Source organism: Somniosus microcephalus, chromosome 6 (genome assembly GCF_052327205.1).
Source record: "Somniosus microcephalus isolate GS21.2 chromosome 6, FLI_Smic_1.0, whole genome shotgun sequence".
Taxonomy (NCBI): Eukaryota; Metazoa; Chordata; class Chondrichthyes; order Squaliformes; family Somniosidae; genus Somniosus; species Somniosus microcephalus.
The window spans coordinates 162,837,394-162,857,229 of record NC_140992.1 but is presented as its reverse complement, the minus strand read 5'-3'; the positions used below and the strand labels follow the sequence as shown (position 1 = coordinate 162,857,229).

The 19,836-nt window shown below is 42.6% G+C and overlaps 1 pseudogene; it reads left to right on the top strand.

Moving 5' to 3' along the window:
- Positions 1-401: 401 nt before the first annotated feature.
- On the top strand, positions 402-7,469 carry LOC147116159 (uncharacterized; annotated as a pseudogene).
- The last annotated feature ends 12,367 nt before the right edge of the window (positions 7,470-19,836 follow it).

Sequence of the window (19,836 nt, the reverse complement as noted above, 5' to 3'; positions counted from 1 at the left end):
CTCATACATCTCCAAGGTTGATCCCCTCAAATCTCACTCCCCACCATTCCCTTCGAATTAAAAATCCAGCAAGTTGGGCTTTTTCTCTTTAAATGTTGCACTCAATTATTAATCCCGCACTTACAAAGATTCTCGAGTAAATGTATCGCTTCTCTGGACGGTAATAATTTCCCCCTTTGTTACAAATTTACAAATCCTAACGCGAGTTCTTTGAAATAAGTTTTGCCTATTGATTTAAACCTGCCTAAAAGCAAAACTTAGCAAAAAAGCTGCTGAGCTCAAATCTAAGTGTATTTATTTGAGTGGAATAAGCGACAGCCTGAATGTCTACTCGCACTGAATTGCTTTCTCCTGTTACTGCGACACGGTACCGAATCGTCCGCATATTAGCCTAGAAAGTTATGGGTAGAATTTTATTGCGAATTGTTGAGAAACTAAAATGCGTATTGGAATCATCCTATCATATTCAGGAAGACTGGAAGCCAAACGGGACTCAAATACCCTCTTCCACAGTTTCCCCAGACCCCGTGAGACTTGTCCCCCATGTGTCCGGAACCAACCCATCTACTCTAACACTTGTGTGTGAAACGGCCGAGTTCTACCCAGAGGCTCTCACTTTCACTTGGTATAAAAATGACACCAACATTGTTACTGAAATCAACACCATTAAAAAGCTGAATTCGATGCGAATGTATGAAGCTTCCAGCAGATTGGAAACGACACAGCCAGCCCTGAGCGGGGCTGTATATACTTGACTGGTGTCTCACCTCACACTACAGAGTCCAGCCGTGGCTGTTTACTTTGATTCCAGTTCTAACCCAGGTAAGACGTTGACATTTGTAAAATATTGGCAGCCACTGAGCAATTAAAATCTGCAATATTTTCTCTCAATCCTCTTTTGATTCAGAAATACAATGAATTTTGCAGAATGTTCATTCAAAGATTTTTGCTTTTTTCTGATTTGTGAAACGGATACAAGAGACAAACGTCTCCCATCCGAGAAATGGAGTGTAATCTATAAAAAATATAATGGTCAACTGAATTAGAATAATCTTCACCAGATTCAATTTCTCGCCATTTAACAGCGAGAGAAAATTGGTAGAAGGTCTTTTTCTCATATATTTAAGTATTTTCCGTTATTGATAAGCTGCCGATCCAGATCAGTTCCTGTGATAGCTGCCCCACTCTCCGTGAGATACCACCCGAGAATGAATAATGCGCCTGTAATTTACGCTATAGTCATCTTAGCTAATAAGTTCATTATTGTCGTCTCAATGAAAATTCAAAAGTTACATTTTAATCCAATAATGCAAGCAACGTATGCGCCGGATTCAGTTGAGAGGAACATAAGAATGAATAAAAATATTCTATCGATCTCTCTCTCTCTCTCTATCTCTCTCTGCATCTCGCTCTCTATCTCCCTCTCTATCCCTCTCTCTCTCTAACTCTACCTCTATCTCTCTATCTCTATTTCTATCTCTCTATCCCTCTCTCAATCTCTATCTATCTATCTATCTGTCTTTATGTATCTATATAGATGTAAACCAGTTTGCACAGTTAAGAGTCTCGGTCCTCGGCTATTCTGTGGAGACACTCCAAATGTAAATTGGAGAACTAACCTATGTTCAATAGACTGGTTGTATAACACTGCCAACAATGAAGAGCTGGTCATTGATTGTTACTCTTATTAGTAATAGCAATATTGTGATGATTATGCATATCATTAATATGATTTTAGGTAATGGACTCCCATCCCTTCCCCTACTGATTGCTGGATGTACAGGGGGTGCAGTGATATTTCTAGCAATCATCATCTTCATTGGGAAGAGTTACCAACTCAGTAACTGTAAAGGTAAGGAGCCACCTACGTAGTTTCACTGTTATAGATTTGTAATAAAAAAAGGCATCAACATGCCTTGGGGATGAGTTCATTGAGTGTATTAGGGATGGGTTTCTTGAGCAGTATGTAACTGAACCGACCAGGGGGTAAGCAACCTTAGATCTGGTCCTGTGTAACGAGACAGGATTAATTAAAAATGTCCTAGTAAAGGATCCCCTTGGAATGAGTGACCATAACATGGTTGAATTCCATATTCAATTAGAGGGTGAGAAGGTTGGATCTCAAACAAGCATGCTAAGCTTGAATAAAGGAGACTATGAAGGTATGAGAGCGGAATTGAGTAGAGTGGATTGGGAAAATAGATTAAAGGGTAAGACGATACATGATCACATTTAAGGAGTTATTTTACAACTTCCAAAAAATATATATTCCACTGAGAAGAAAAGGGTGTAAAAGAAAATACAGCCATCCGTGGCTAAGTAAAGAAATTAAGGATCGTATTCGACTAAAAACAAGGGCATATAAGGTAGCCAAATCTAGCGGGAGGATAGAGGATTGGGAAAACTTTAAAAGACAGCAAAAATAACAAAAAGATTGATTAAGAAAGGGAAGATAGATTATGAAAGTAAATTAGCAAAAAATATAAAAACAGATAGTAAGTGTTTTTATAGTTATATAAAAAGAAAAAGGGTGGCTAAAGTAAATGTTGGTCCCTTAGAGGATGAGACCAGGAAATTAATGGTGGGAAATATGGAGATGGCAAAAACACTGAATCAGTCTTTACAGTAGGCCCTGTTCCTGGGACTAGGGACAGGGTCACTGGCAAGGCTTGGAAACTAAGCAGAGCCAGGCCTGGTTAGTACCTGGAGGGGTGACCATCAGGGAAGACCAGGTGCAGAAGGTCACGGAAGGAGCCCCGAGGAGGGGCGGTTGGTGAGAAGGTCACGGAAGGAGCCCCGGGAGGGGCGGCTGGTGAGCAGGCCCGGGTGTTGGGCTGAAGATTGTCGGAAAGGAGGAATGGTGGAAATGGAATGGTGGCGCGCACAGACGCAGCGGCTTTGCTTCTCCCAGGATGGTGCTATTTATGTTTAATGTTAATGTTATTTGTACTGGACTCATGGGAGCTTGCAAGATCACATTTCGTTGTTCATGTACTTGTGCGTTGTACAATGACAATAAAGTTGAATTATTGTTATTATTAGAAGACACTAAGAATATCCCAACACTGGACAAACAGGGGGCTAAAGGGGGGGGGGTGGAGCTAAACACGATCAAAATCACTAAGGAAGTGGTACTCGGTAAAATAATGGGACTCCAGGTGGATAAATCACCTGGACCTGATGGCTTACATCCTAGTGTCTTGAGGGAAGTGGCAGTAGGGGTTGTGGATGCATTGGTAATAATTTTCCAAAACTCCCTGGACTCAGCAAAGGTCCCGGCAGACTGGAAAACTGCTAATGTAACACCCTTATTTAAAAAGGGCAGTAGACAGAAGGCTGGAAACTATAGACCAGTTAGCCTAACATCTGTGGTAGGTAAAATTTTGGAGTCCATTATTAAGGAGACAGGATCAGGACATTTGGATAATCACAATTTAATAGGACAAAGTCAGCATGGTTTTATGAAGGGGAAGTCATGTTTGACAAATTTGCTGGAGTTCTTTGAGGAAGTAACATATAGGGTGGATAAAGGGGAACCAGTGGACGTAGTGTATTTAGACTTCCAAAAGGCATTTGACAAGGTGCCACACAAAAGACTATTGCTTAAGATAAAAAATCACGGGATTGGGGGTAATATTCTGGCATGGATAGAGAATTGGCTATCTAACAGAAGGCAGAGAGTTGGGATAAATGGTTCATTCTCAGACTGGCAATCAGTAACTAGTGGTGTTCTGCAGGGGTCAGTGCTGGGTCCCCAACTCTTTACAATCTATATTAACGATTTAGAGGAGGGGACCGAGTGTAACATATCAAAGTTTGCAGATGATACTAAGATGGGAGGGAAATTAGTGAGTGAGGAGGTCATAAAAAACCTGCAAGGGGACATAGACAGGCTAAGTAAGTGGGCAGAGATTGGCAGATGGAATACAATACTGGAAAGTGTGAGGTTATGCACTTTGGCAGGAAAAATCGTAGAGCAAGTTATTATCTTAATGGCAAGAAACTTGAAAGTACTGACGTACAAAGGGATGTGGGGGTCCTGGTTCACGAAACTCAAAAGGTTAGTGTGCAGGTGCAGCAAGTGATTAAGAAGGCCAATGGAATGTTGGCTTTCATTGCTAGGGGGATAGAAAATAAAAATAGGGAGGTATTGCTTCAGTTGTACAAGGTATTGGTGAGACCGCACCTGGAATACTGCGTACAGTTTTGGTGCCCATACTTAAGAAAGGACATACTTGCTCTCGAGTCAGTACAAAGAAGGTTCACTCAGTTAATCCCAGGGATGAGGGGATGGACATATGAGGAGAGGTTGAGTAGATTGGGACTCTACTCATTGGAGTTCAGAAGAATGAGAGGCGATCTTATTGAAACATATAAGATTGTGAAGGGGTTGGATCGGGTGGATGCGGGGAGGATGTTCCTGATGATGGGTGAAACTAGAGCTAGGGGGCATAGTCTTAGAATAAGGGGCTGCTCTTTCAAATCTGAGATGAGGAGGAACTACTTCACTCAGAGGGTGGTAGGTCCATGGAATATGCTGCCCCAAAAAGCTGTAGAAGCTACATCATTACATAAATTTAAAACAGAAATAGACAGTTCCCTAGAAGTAAAGGGAATTAAGGGTTATGGGGAGTGGGCAGGAATTTGGACATGAGACTAGGTTCGGATCGGTCATGGCCCTGTGGGTAGCGGAGCGGGCCCAGGGGTCGTGTAGCCTGATCCTGCTCCTATTTCGTGTGTCTAATTCTGTTAGATTCAGGAGATGGTTCTATGATAGTGGATTGACCGTTAGGATCAGATCAGCCATGATCTTATTGAATGGCGGAGCAGGCTCGAGGGGCCGATTGGCCTACTCCTGCTCCTATTTCTTATGTTCTTATGACGCCGAGCAAAGGAAGGGACGTTAAATCTGGCCCAGGAATGGAGTTATGTTGATATGTTAAACAGTTATAATTGGTTACCTAGTCAGAAAAAATTATTTGTCTAAGAATCATTCAAATGAACTTAAAGTAAATGATTAATGAGTAACGATGTTTGCATTTTTCGGTGGCGTTCTGTTGTTTTGAATCGGTGGTTTCCATCTGTTATGGGCCGAAGGAATTTCAGGAATGTTAAATCTAGATTGTTCAACCAAAGTGGCGCGGGGCGAGTTGCGATTACATTTTCAAAACTTTTCATGAACTGTGCTCCTTAAGGCGTAATTGGCTGAGAATAAGTCGGATTTCGTTGCTTTCGGTTTTTCACGTCTTGGTGTCTGGTCAAAGTGTTCACTAGGCGCACGCGGAAACGTAGAGGATCCTCGCCACTTCAAAGAACGGGTGCGTTTCTGTACTAAATTATCGAAAATGTTGGAGGCGTAAAATAATGCAATGCTATACTAAGCATCTAAAATACATACCGTTATCTTTAAGTGTATTTCGGTAAATGTTTATATGCACGAGCGACCATTATACGAAATAAATCAATCACCATCAGTTCCAATCCCGGCTTCAAACATCTCCAGTCAAGCATAGAATGTGGTGGCTGCCGACCTAACTACCTTATACAATGCTCTATCAAACACCCACAGGTCTTGTGCAGTTGGGTGAGATAGAGAGTATAGCTCCTTATACACTGTCCTATCAAACTTTCAGAGGGCAGTTACAGCATGGTTTAGATATAGTAAAGCTCCCTCTACACTCGCAGGACTGCTAAAGCTAGGGTTACATAAAGAGTAAAGCTCATTCTGCACTGTCCCAAAAAACACGCCCAGGGCAGGTACAGCACTGGATAGATAGAGAGTAAGGCTTCCTCTACCCTGTCCCATCAAAGGCTCACATGGCAGGCAGAGCACGCGTTGGATAGAGAGTAAAGCTCCCTCTACACTGTCCATTCAACCTCCCTCCCCTTGGCAGGTACAGCACGCGTTGGTGAGAGTAAAGCTCCCTCTACACTGTCCATTCAAACACTCCCAGGGCGGGCACAGCACCCGTAGGTTACAGAGTGAAGCTCTCTCTTCACTGCCCATCCAAACACTTCAGTTGCAGGTACAGCACGCGTTAGAAAAAAATAAGGCGCCCTCTACACTGTACCATAAAACATTCCGAGGCCTAGTGAAGTTGTGTTACATACAGAGTAAAGCTCCTTCTAAACTGTCCCATCAAACACTTCCTTTGCAGGTACGCCACGGGATAGACACAGAGTCAATCTTGCTAAACACTGACCATCAAAAACTCCGAGTGGAGTTACAGCACTGGTTAGATTTATAATAAAGCTCCCTTGAACCTGGTCCATTTAGCTTGCACTGTGACAGTGCAGTACGGTTAGATACAAAGTGATATTCCATTACTCTGTTCCAAGGAATTACCTGAAGCTCTTCCTTATAAAAAACACTACAATTGGACCATTCGATTTTCTCCCCACTCTCCCGCCGTCTAATCACTGACTTCTCTGAGTGAGACTGCTAATTGAACAATGTCGATGTTTAATTCATTGCACATTTGGTGCTGTAAAGCAGAACACGACGAGTTAAATTGAGACTGGCCAAGTAATGGAGAATAATCTATCAGTGCAGGCTACACTCAAATCTCAGATCCCAAAGCATGAAGTCACTGCGTCAGTTACTCCTCGTGTTCTCATAAGAATATAAGAAATAGGATGAGGCATAGGCCATGAGGTCTCTCGAGTCTGCTCCACCATTCAATAAATTCAAGGCTGATCTTCGACATCAACTCCACTTTGTCACCATATCCCCATATCCCTTGATTTCCATAGAGTCCAAAAAAATATCGACTGAGCATTTACAGGTCTCTGGAGTAGAGAACTCCAAAGATTCACAACCTAATTGAAGAAATATCATCTCATCTCAGCCTGAAATGGCCGACCCCTTAAATGGTGACCCCAAGTTCTAGACTCTCGAGCCAGTGGAAACAACCTCTCAGCATTTACCTTGTCAAGTCTTCTAACAACTTTATAGTTTTCAAAGAGATCGCCTCTCATTCTTCTAAACCACAGACAAAAGAGTCCCATTCTCCACGGAATCAATCTAGTGAACCTCGGTTGCAACTCCTCTAAGGCAAGTCTATTCTTTCTTCCGTAAGCAGACAATAACTGCACACAGTACCCCAAGTGTGGTCTCACTAAAGCCCTGTATAATTGCAGCAAGAATTCCTTACTCTTATACTCCAACTCCCTTGCAATAAATGCTAACATCCCGTTTGCCATCCTAATTGTTTGCTGTACCTGAATGTTAACTTTCTGTATCAATGGAATAATATCGATAGAACACTTCTTTGTACGCTATTGAAACCGTGTCTGAAGCACACATTCGGAGCACAGTTCAGTTGGTGACTGAACATTGAAAACAATTTTGATGCTTTTCAGTTCTGTTTCATGCATCACTCTGCTGACCAATCAAAGTAATGAGCTAACCGTAAAACACTTCGATTTTACAGACCATTGGAGGGACGTTGGAAAATAGACTGCTTTAATGGGCCCAGGTTGTAATCAAAGACGGAAACCTAAAGAGAACAAAAAGCATAAGAAGATGTAGAGGCAAAAGAGTAAGGAAAGAGCTTAGGCTGATCTAACAGAGCAAAGAGCTAAATTATGATAATATTAGATACAACATTTAACTGGACCGTGCTGGTCATAACTAGCCCTGTTAAAAAAAAATATATATATATATAAAATGCCAACCCGACAGCTCTGTCAATCTCAAATTAAAATGGAAACTGACAGAAAACCACAATAGGATTTGATGTCAATGCTCCTATGAGGCGTTCCATCCGAGACCTCAAACTAGCTTTCTTTTTCAGATGCTGACCTTTCTACCGTTTATTTTTCGTTAGTTGTAATATTTCCGGTCTGTTTATATTAACATTAAGACGTCCTTCTATGACTCCCTGTTTATTGAGACAACTATTAAAGTGTAAACTGCAGTGAAAGCAAGCGGTAGAGTCTTATTTAAGAGATCTCCTTTCAATGCCTAATTCAATAGCCAGTATTTTCTGATCCCTACGGGTGTGCACGAGATGTGTACACACCCGTAGTGACATCAGAAATGCCGGTTTCAGGCATGCGAAGCACATGCGCATAAAACCGGCAATTTCCGATCTGTCAAGTATCCTCTTGACAGATCGGACGCATGCCCTGGAGAAGGGCCTCTGCGGGGGAGAGTTCCGCTTTCTGCAGAACCTCTGCCCGCTGAAATCAATTCAAAATGTTACACCTGGTAATAGCAGGCATAAGGCTTGCTTTTACCAGCGTAAGAGTTTAAAAAAGTAAAAAATAAATTTCATTCATTTTTAATTTTAAAAAACTTTAAAAAAATGTAAGTTTATTTTTAGCCTCATAAAAATCTTTATTTTTGTTTCTAAAAATTAAATGTTTGTTTAACGTATTTAATTTAATTTAATTTGAACTCATTTTAAAAAGGTGATGGCTTTTTAAAATGTATTTAATGTTATGATGACTTTTTTCAGTGACCCTCATTCATACTTTTGACAGGTCTACCTGTCAAAAGTATAAAGGGGGATTTCCTTCTCCCATTGGCTCGCCTGGACCACGTAATCCCACGGAAGCTTGCGAACCGCATGCGCCCCTGGGATAGATGGGCCCTGCGCATTTCGTCATGGAGAAGCCCAGCATTAGAAATGGTCGGGGGCCCTCAGATGAGGGCATTGAATTTTCTCCCAATAAGAGACATCCGCACACATGAAGCCTCCAATTGGAAATTACGGGCCAATGTTGCTCTTTGCCAGTATTATTTCATTTACTCATCAGTGAATAGATTATTGAAGCATAGTTTAGTATAACAAAGAAGGAGGGCATTCAGCCCATCGACTCTGCACCGGCGCTTTCGAAGTAGAATCCAGTGTTTCCCACTGCACAGCTCTTTCCAAATATCACTGCATTTTTTTCTCCTTCATTTTTTTGACACGGTTCCCTTTTTAAACCTACTTTTGAATTTGTCTCCAACACCATGTCAGGTACTGCATTCCACAGCCAATCCACTCATTGCGTAAAAACCTTTTTCCTCATGTCACCGCTAGTTCTTTTGTCAATCAACTTAACTCTCTGCCCTCTGGTTATTGACCCTTCAACCATTGAAAACTGGTTATCTTTATTTACTCTATCTAAACCCTTCATGATTTGAAACACCTCTGTCAAATCTCCTCTTAGCCTTTTCTGCACTAAGGAGCACAACCACAGTTTCTATAGTGTATACACATAACTTTAATTACTCATCCCTGGAACCATTCTAGTAAATCCTTCTGTACTCTCTACAAAGCCTTCATGTCCTTCCTAAAGTGTGGTGCCTAGAAATGAACACGATACTCCAGTTGGGCCGAACTATTGTTTTATAATTGTTTAAAATATTTAGCGTTCCACAAATAAAGCTTTGGAATTTCCATTTAAGCATATATGTGCCGCAGAACGAAAATAATTTGTCTATTTATGCCACCCATATTAGATTCACGACGTACGAGGGCAGATATAGGTGTCAGTGTAGAGCTCCCTCTAATCTAATACAAAATATACCGCACTAAATCACCAGGAACAAGTGTGACAGTGACCTTTCCTGTACCCACCATCCTTGTGTCCTTTCATTGAGTTTACCAATTTACTGTCAATTTTGGGGTGTGATCCGACAGTTGCTGTGAAATTACTCTAAGAACATTCTGTCCAAGATCCTCAGCGAAGGCTGAATGGAAAGGCACTGAGGATCAGTCTAGGTTGATTCAGTCTCAATGTAGAGATAAGCGGACCGTGTGCTGTCGCAATGTACAAAACAATTACACCTGCAACAATCTAGTCATTATTACTTGATAGCATGCGTTCTTAATTTGAAAAAAAAATGACTGAAACTAAATGTTGTGAACAGTGCGATGTCTTAATGACAGACTACAATCTTTGTTAAATAATAAGACAAAAAAAGTCTGGAGCTGGAGCATAAAACCGAAAAATACAGCAAGGATTTATAGAGAAGCTATCATGTTTAACCAAACTTATTATTTTTTGAAGAAATACAGTAAGAGTACATAAGGGCAATGCATTGGATATGACATACATGGATTTCTAGAAGGTCTTCGCTAAGATGAGACATGAGAAACTCTTGACAATGTCAGGGTGTGTGGAGTTCTGCTCTCCAAATATTGTCATGAGGTGCTTGACGCCCACCTGACAGGGAAGACAGGAATTCGTTTTATCGTCTCATCCGAAAAATGGCACCTCCTTCAGTGCAGCATGCGCTCAGCACTGGAGTGCCAGCCTAGATTATGTGCTAAAGGGTCTGAAATGGGATATGGGCCAGAACCTTCTGACTCAAAGGCAAGAGTGCTAACGACAAGCTAAGACTAACCACAGAGGAAACAGAGTTCTGAGAATACAGGTACATGAATCGTTTGAAGTAGCAACACAAGTTAAGGTCATAATGATTGCAAACAAAGTAATGGGGTTCATTTACATAAGAACATAAGAAATAGGAGCAGGAATATGCCACTTGGCCCCTCGAGCCTGCTCCGCCATTCAATAAGATCATGGCTGATCTTGGGCTCAAAGCCACTTCCCCGCCCACTCCCCATAACACTGCACTACCTTATCTTGCAAATATGTGTCTATCTCCACCTTCAATGTATTTTATGACCCAGCCTCCACAGCTCTCTGGGGCAGAGAATTCCACAGATTAACGACCCTTTGAGAGAAGTAATTCCTCCTCATCTCAATTCTAAAAGGGCGCCCTTTATTCTAAAACTGTGCCCCCACATTCTAGATATCCCCACGAGGGGAAACATCTTCTCTGCATCTACCTTGTCGTGCCCCCTCAGTGTCTTATATGTTTCAATAAGATCGCCTCTCATTCTTCTAATTTCCAATGAGTATAGGCCCAGCCTGATCAAACTTTCCTCATACATCCACACCCTCATCTCTGAAAGTAACCTAGTGAATCGTCTCTGAACTGCCTCCAATGCAAGTCTATCCTTCCTTAAATAAGTAGACCAAAACTGTACGCAGTACTCAAGGTGTGATCTCACCAATACCCTTTACAGTTGTAGCAGGACTTCCCTGCTTTTATACACCAACCCCTTTGAAATAAAGGGCAATATTCCATTTGCCTTTTTGATTACTTGGTGTACCTGCATGCTAACATGCACAAGGACCCCCAGGGCCCTCTGAACTGCAGAGAATTAGAATACAAAAACAGGGACGTAATATTGAATTTATATAGACCTTGATGAGATCACATTAAAGTCCTCTGCGAAATTCTGGTGGCCATATTACAAAATGGATACAGAACCACTGGAGAAAGTGCAGAAAACATGCGCAAGGATATCCCCAGAATTGAGAGGATGCAAGTAGCAGGAAACATTGTGCAGGCTGGGCCTCCTTGCTCCTCAAACGCAGTAGACTAAGAAGAGACCTGATGAAGGTCTTAAAAATTATGCAGGGCAACGATACGTTGGATGTGGAAAAATTGGTTCCACTTGTTAATTCGTCCAGAAAAGGCAGCACAACTATAAGACAGCCAATAAAAGATCAAATAAATAATTTGGAAGGAATTAAATTTTTCAGAGAATGGTGAAAATGTGAATCTCACCGCCATATAGAATGACTGAGACAGATATCAGTGATCCATTTAAAGTAAGTTTATGCCTTCATGAGGGATTTAGTGGGATATGGGAACAGGGTGGGAACAGACAATTCGAGTGGCAGGAGGTTCATGCGTCTTCTAAACATCGACAAAGACCAATTCAGCTAAATGACCTGTTTATGTGCTGTATATGTGATTCACAGAATCACAGAAACCCCACAATGCAGATAGAGGCCATTTCGGCCCATCGAGCCTGCACCGACACATATCCTACCCGATCCCTGTAACCCCTACACCAACACATATCCCACCCTATCCCTGCGTATTTAATCCCCCTAACACTAAGGGTCAATTTATCATAGCCAATCAACCTAACCCGCACATCTTTGGACTGTGGGAGGAAACCGGAGCACCCAGAGGAAACCCACGCAAACACAGGGTGAATGTACAAACTCCACACAGACAGTCACCCGAGGCCGGATTCGAAACTGGGTCCCTGGCTCTGTGAGGCAACAGTGCTAACCATTACGCCACTATGTTCTATGTAACAATGTTATTTTTGAGAAATGCATTGTTTCAATGGGTATTCACTTGCAGTAGATATTAATCTAATTCGGATATATTTAATATCCTGTAGTCGACACACACTTCACTCTGCAAAATCCTTCACTCTGTTTCCACCCTTTGATCACTTTTCTGTGTCAACTTATTTCCATTATAATTTCCTAATTCCTTATTTGTCGTAATTAGGACAGAATTTTGTAGTCAGTATGACGGTGCACTCTCAGAGTTCACCGTCATATCGCCTTTGAAATTGACGACCACTTTGGGGATTCCCGTATGCGCTTGCATATGTGCTAAATCCCGAACTTGCGATCTGTCAAGTTCCGACATGACAGACCATCCGCTGCAAATCTCAAATCCTCATTGCTGGCGCAGAGTTGGTCAAATTGCCCACCAACTGCCCAGCAGTTATGCAGGAACATTTTACGGGCGGTGCAAGCAGGCGCAATAGCCTGTTTGCAGATCGTAAGGGGAGGCATGGGGATACGGAGCAGCATGAAATATACACCAGTTATTTTCACAATCACGAAAATGTAATTGAAATTTATCTTCAAAATAAATATCTGTATCCACCTAACTAATATCTCATCTTTCTAATTATTACAACTGATCCCAACACAACTCGTGGAGACAAATAGGCACCGGTGAAAACAAAGTACCAAAGCCCATTTCAGAGCGAGATTACAAGGATACATTTATGAGAAAAAGCTGCCTTTGTCCAGAAACTGCGATGTTTTTCACAAAATTGGTCCACCCGCAGAAAAAAAGGAAAATAAGAAGTGTCTAAAGTTTTCGGTTAACTGTTTGAAATGCTGGCGACATAGCTGGATATTCTCTGAGGCTTTCATGATTAGAACCAACTATTAATGAAATGCAATCTCCCTGCATGTGAAACTTTTGCATAAAATAAACCTAGACGCACAAGCAGCATATTTACATTTTCTCCGCTAAAATTAAGCATTAAAAAAATCATGAATGAGCATCGGAGATTCCTTTTTCCTGATTTGCGCACCACCCCATGTTATCGCAGGTGCACTTACGCAGGCAGGGCTCCACTGGGATACGTCGGCCTCTACATTGCGCACAGCTCCACAACAAAACAAGTTTTCGAAGACGGCCTCGCACCAGGTAAATGCGGATTTCTTTCGGAGGTAGGCGGCGTACTCCTTAGCTATGCCGCCGACCGCAATTTCAGGGCCAATACTTGCTTTTCAAAATTGTCATTACACAATAGCACATTTCTGCAAGTGGTGGCAATATACATTAGAATTTGGCAAATTGAAAGTGAAAAAACATCCCAAGCCTCTTCCTGATGATGCAACCAGATAAAATGGCCACCAAGCCGAAGAAAATGATGGTAGGAGGGGGGACCAAATGCTTGGCCATAGAGATGTGTTTCAAGGAAGGGTTTAGAGCAGGAGAGCGAAATTTCGAGTTGGCGGAGTTTAAGGAAGGATAGTAGTACGAGTCTTGAAGAACTGACGTAATGGCCACCAAATATGGGACAAAGTGAGATTGGATGCACAAGAGGCCATAGTGGAGTGGAGGGGGAGTGCAGGGGGGCTTGGCGGTTGGTGGCAGATGTTATAGAGATAGAGAGGAGCAAGGCTAGGAAGGGATATGAACTGAAGTATGAACATTTTAAGTTGGAGACATTGTTGGACCAGTTAACTTTGTTGGTGAGAGAGGACAGGGGTGATGGTTGAGTTTCACTTGGTGCAGGATAGGATAGGTGCAGCAACGTTTTAGATAATCTGACGTCTTTGCAGGGTGAAATATGGAAATTTGGCCATGGGTGCATTTGAATAATCGAGTCTGGATGTGACAAATCATACATGAGGGTTTCAGCAGCAGAGGGGCTAAGGCAGCGGTGGAGGTCGGAATTTCTTTTGAAGTGCAAGGAGGACGATGCTTTTATAGAATATGGGTGTTGGAAGTTAAGCTCAGACTGAATAGAACGCTAATGTTTAAAAAAGTCTGCTGTGGCAGAGGCGAAAGATGGTGGCTTCAGTCTTCCCGATGTTTTAACTAGAAGAAATTGCTTCCCATCGAGTCTGGTGTCAGAGGCAGTGGAAAATCGAAAGAGACGGTGCAGAGACAAACCTGGACAATGTCATTATACATGTGATAACTGAAACCATTCTTTCCGATGATGTTGCCCAGGGGCAGCATGTAAGTGAGAAAGAGGAAGGGACAAAGAATAAATCCTTGGTTAATTAGGTGGTTCATTTTTTCTCTGAGAGAAATTGGCAATTCCGGCGCAAATGGTGCCCAAAATTATGCCCATTTTGAAAAAAGTTTTGCAATATCGCAAAACGCAAAATATGCCATGAACCAAAGCAATTGCGTATAATTTTAAAACATAATTTAAAACATTGCTTTAAAATGTTCCTTGATATATAGATTGGACGCTCAGCTGAATATTTAGCGTTCCATTTGTAAGTTATCAGTAAGGCAGAACCCTCAAACTGATAATAGATACATAGATACATAGAAGATAGGAGCAGGAGTAGGCCATTCGGCCCTTCGAGCCTGCTCCACCATTCAATGAGATCATGGCTGATCATCCAAATTCAGTACCCGGTCCCTGCCTTCTCCCCATATCCCTTGATCCCTTTAGCCTTAAGAAATATATCCAACTCTTTCTTGAATATACTTAATGAACTGGCCTCCACCGCCCTCTGTGGCAGAGAATTCCACAGGTTCACCACTCTCTGGGTGAAGAAATTCCTCCTCATTTCGGTCATAAATGGCTTACAACTTATCCTTAGAATATGACCCCTGGTTCTGGACTCCCTGGCCATCAGAAACATCCTTCCTGCATCTAGTCTGTCCAGGCCTGACAGAATTTTATAGGTTTCGATGAGATCCCCTCTCAATCTTCTAAACTCCAGTGAGTATAAGCCCAATCGACACAATCTCTCCTCTTACATCATTCCTGCCATCCCAGGTATCAGCCTGGTGAATCTTTGCTGCACTCCTTCCATGGCAAGAACGTCCTTCTTCAGGTAAGGCGACCAAAACTGCACACAATACTCAAGGTGTGGTCTCACCAAGGCCCTGTACAACTGCAGCAAGACATCCTTGTTCTTGTACTCGAACCCTCTTGCTACGAAGGCCAACATACCATTTGCCTTCTTAACCGCCTGCTGCACCTGCATGCTTACCTTCAGCGACTGGTGTACAAGAACATCCAGGTCTCTTTGCACTTCCCCTTCTCCCAATCTATTACCATTCAAATAATAATCTGCCTTCCCATTTTTGCCACCAAATTGGATAACCTCACATTTATCCACATTATAGTGCATTTGCCATGTTTCTGCCCAATCACCCAACCTGTCCAAATCGTGCTGGAGTTTCACGACATCCTCCTCACAGCATACCCTCCCCCCCAGCTTTGTGTCATCTGCAAATTTGGAGATATTACATCCAATTCCCTCGTCCAGATCATTAATATATATTGTGAACAGCTGGGGTCCTAGGACCGATCCTTGCGGTACCCCACTAGTCACTGCCTGCCACTCAGAAATGGTCCGTTTATTCCAACTCTTTGCTTTCTGTCCGCCAACCAGTTCTCTATCCAAGTCAATACCTTGCCCCCAATCCCATGTGCCTTAATTTTGCACGATAATCTCTTATGCGGGACCTTATCGAAAGCCTTCTGAAAGCCCAAATACACCACATCCACTGGTTCTCCTTATCGATTTTACCAGTTACATCCTCAAAAAATTCCAGAAGATTAGTCAAGCATGATTTACCTTTTGTAAATCCATGTTGACTTTGTCCGATCCAGTCACTGCTTTCCAAGTGCTCTGCTATTACATCTTTTATAATGGACTCTAGCATTTTCCCCACTACCGATGTCAAGCTTACCGGTCTATAATTCCCCGCCTTTTCTCTACCACCTTTTTTGAATAGTGGGGTAACATTAGCTACCCACCAATCCATGGGTACCGTTCCAGAGTCTATCGAGTTCTGGAAGATGACCTGCAATGCATCTACTATTTCTAGGGCCACTTCCTTAAGTACCCTGGGATGTAGATTATCAGGCCCTGGGGATTTATTGGCCTTCAGTCCCATCAATGTTCCTAACACCATTTCCCTACAAATACTGATTTCTTTCAGTTCCACCCTTTCATCAGACCCTATGTACCCCGGCATCTCTGGGAGGTTATTTGTGTCCTCCTTTGTGAAGACAGAACCAAAATATGTATTTAGTTGGTCAGCCATTTCTTTGTTCCCCATTATAAATTCCCCCGATTCTGACTGCAAGGGACCTACGCTTGACTTCACCAATCTTTTTCTCTTCACATATGTATAAAAGCTTTTACAGTCAGTTTTTATGTTCTCTGCAAGCTTACTCTCATATTCTATTTTCCCTTTCTTAATTAATCCCTTTGTCCTCCATTGTTGAATCCTAAACTGCTCCCAATCCTCAGGATTATTGCTTTTTCTGGCCAATTTATATGCCCTCTCCTTGGACCTTATGCTATCCCTAATTTCCCTTGTTAGCCACGGTTGGGTCACCTTCTTTGTTTTATTTTTATGCCAAACTGTGATGAACAAATTCTGTAGTTCATCCATTCGGTCTTTGAATGTTTGCCATTGCCTATCCACCGTCAACCCTTTGAGTGCCATTCCCCAATCAATCCTACCCAACTCGCTCCTCAGACCACCATAGTTTCCTTTATTTAAATTGAGGACCCTAGTCTCCGAGTCAACTACTTCATTCTCCATCTTAATGAAGAATTCGATCATATTATGATCGCTCCGACCCAAGGGGCCTCATACAACAAGATTGCTAATTAATCCTTTCTCGTTACATAATACCCAGTCTAAGATGGCCTGATCTCTGGTTGGTTCCTCGACATATTGGTCCAGGAAACCATCCCGTAAACACTCCAGGAATTCCTCCTCCACAGTATTGTTACTCATTTGGTTGGCCCAATCTATATGTAGATTAAAGCCAACCATGATGACTGCTGTGCCCTTATTGCACGCTTCATTAAATTCTCTTTTAATGCCATCCCCAACCTCCACCTTACTGTTTGGAGGTCTATAAACCACTCCCACTAATGTTTTTTTCCCCTTAGTATTTCTCAATTCTACCCATACAGATTCCACCTCATCAGAGCTAATATCCTTCATTACAATTGTGTTAATCCCTTCCTTAACCAGTAATGCTACCCCACCTCCCTTTCCTGTTTGCCTATCTTTCCTGAATATCGAATACCCCTGGATGTTGAGTTCCCAGTCCTGGCCTTCCTTGAGACACGTTTCCGTAATCCCAACCAAATCATATTTGTTTACTTCTATTTGCGCAGCCAATTCATCCACCTTATTACAAATGCTCCTCGCATTAAGACACAAAGCCTTCAGGCTTGTTTTTTTAATGCTCTTAGACCTATTAGAATTATTATTTACTGTGGCCATATTTGATTTAAACAGTTGATTTCTCTGACTGCCACTTTTGTTTTTCTCCTTCCTATCTTTTGCTTTTATCCTTGTTTACCTTTCCTCTGTCTCCCTGCTCAGGTTCCCAACCCCCTGCCATTTTAGTTTAAACCCTCCTCCATAGCACTAGCAAACACTCCCCCTAGGACATTGGTTCCTGCCCTGCCCAGGTGCAAACCGTCCGGTTTGAACTGGTCCCACCTCCCCCAGAACCAGTTCCAATGTCCCAGGAACTTGAATCCCTCCCCCTGGCACCATTCCTCTAGCCACGTATTCAGCTGAACTATCCTTCTATTTCTACTCTGACTAGCACGAGGCACTGGTAGCAATCCTGAGATTACTACCTTTGAGGTCCTGTTTTTTAAATTATCTCCTAACTCCCTATACTCCGCTTTTAGGACCTCATCCCGCTTTTTACCTATATCGTTGGTGCCTATATGCACCACGACAACTGGCTGTTCACCCTCCCCTTCCACGATGTTCTGGAGTTGCTCGGAGACATCCTTGACCCTTGCACCAGGGAGGCAACACACCATCCTGGAGTCTCATTTGCGGCCGCAGAAACGCCTATCTATTCCCCTTACAATTGAATCCCCTATTACTATAGCTCTACCCCTCTTTTTCCTCCCATTCTGTGCAGCAGAGCCACCCCTGGTGCCAGGAAGTTGGCTGCTGCTGCCTTCCTCTGATAAGCCATCCCCCCCAACAGTACTCAAAGGAAGTGTCCCTGATTTCCCATATATCGCAGGAGGGGCAGATCACGGGGCCCGGCTTTCCTGCCATGACTTACCCTTTAATTAATTGAATTTAAATTAAATCAATCAATCCCACTAATTACCCTACAGTTAACTGGTTTACCAACAGTCCCTGCTACACCAGAGATACCTTAGAAGCTATAAACCAGAGTTAAAGTTTAAAAAAAAGAGATATACTCACCAACCAAATACTCACCAACCAATCACTTACCTGCTTCCTGGTGACGTCACACTTTGATTACTTTTTACCTCTCTCCCTTGCTGTTGAACTGGTCGGGCTGCTCCTGACTCACTGCCGCCGGTGTAACTGCCGCCGATGCTGTGTTCCCACAAGGCCCGCCCTAGTCGGGCTGCTCCTGACTCACTGCCGCCGGTGTAACTGCCACCGATGCTGTGTTCCCACAAGGCCCGCTCTGGTCGGGCTGCTCCTGACTCACTGCCGCCGGTGTAACTGCCGCCGATGCTGTGTTCCCACACAGGCCCGCTCTAGTCGGGCTGCTCCTGACTCACTGACTCACTGTCTTATGAGGCAGAGTACACCCAACCAGTCTCATCTAGGATTCTTGACCTATTTTGATTTGCAAGATACCGACTCACAATTTTTAGTTAAGGCAGAGAATTTATTGTGTATCACACAAATATACAAGGTTAATAATTAACAAAGGCACTTGGTATACAGGAAGTCTTGGCTCCGATAGTTCCTGCTTCCAAGCTCCCTGTGGTAGGATCTTCTGTTCGTTTCTTACTATGTTCTATTGACCGTAGTCGATCTCCATCCTCTAAGTGTGCCCCCGATGTTCTCTAACCCCTCTTTTTTATCCCCCTCGGCGTGCTAGTGCCTCACCATATTAGTTCATGAATCATTTCAGCCGAAATTATTGGATTATGGTCCCATTTTGTTCCTCCATGGCCTCCTGATGTCCCAGTACATACACCCAGTACAGCTGGTTGCTGTTGTTTGCTTTTGCAAGAGACTCAAAGTTCATACCTTTCTTCAGGTCTTCTCTGTTCTGACAACTTTGTAGTTTCACAACCACATACTCTGACATTTAACTCTTGTAAACATGTACAGTTGTATCTTATTATCTCTACCATTGTTCATACACAAATGTTAACTTTGAAAAACATGTCTCTCTCAGTCATGCCGAGTCCACGTAACCACACTTCAGCAGAACCTTATTTACTGATGCAGGTGTTTACAGCATGCTATATTATCAACACTTAAATCAAACAAGCGCAACTACCTCTTGGCATATTTGGTGCAGCCTTCTCATCTTGCCTAGAAAGCTAGTAATAACATCTTTACAAAGTAAGTAATAACACAAAATCAGTAACGCAGAGATATTGTTAAAATGCCATATGTGGATTCATCAATCCCTACAACTTCGTCCTTTAATCTATGTAATTGCAACCCTCACATCTGCCAGAGAAAAGTGTTAAGAACTGTATAGGGGGTAACAGGCTTGGGTGAAGACACAAAATGTGAGCTTG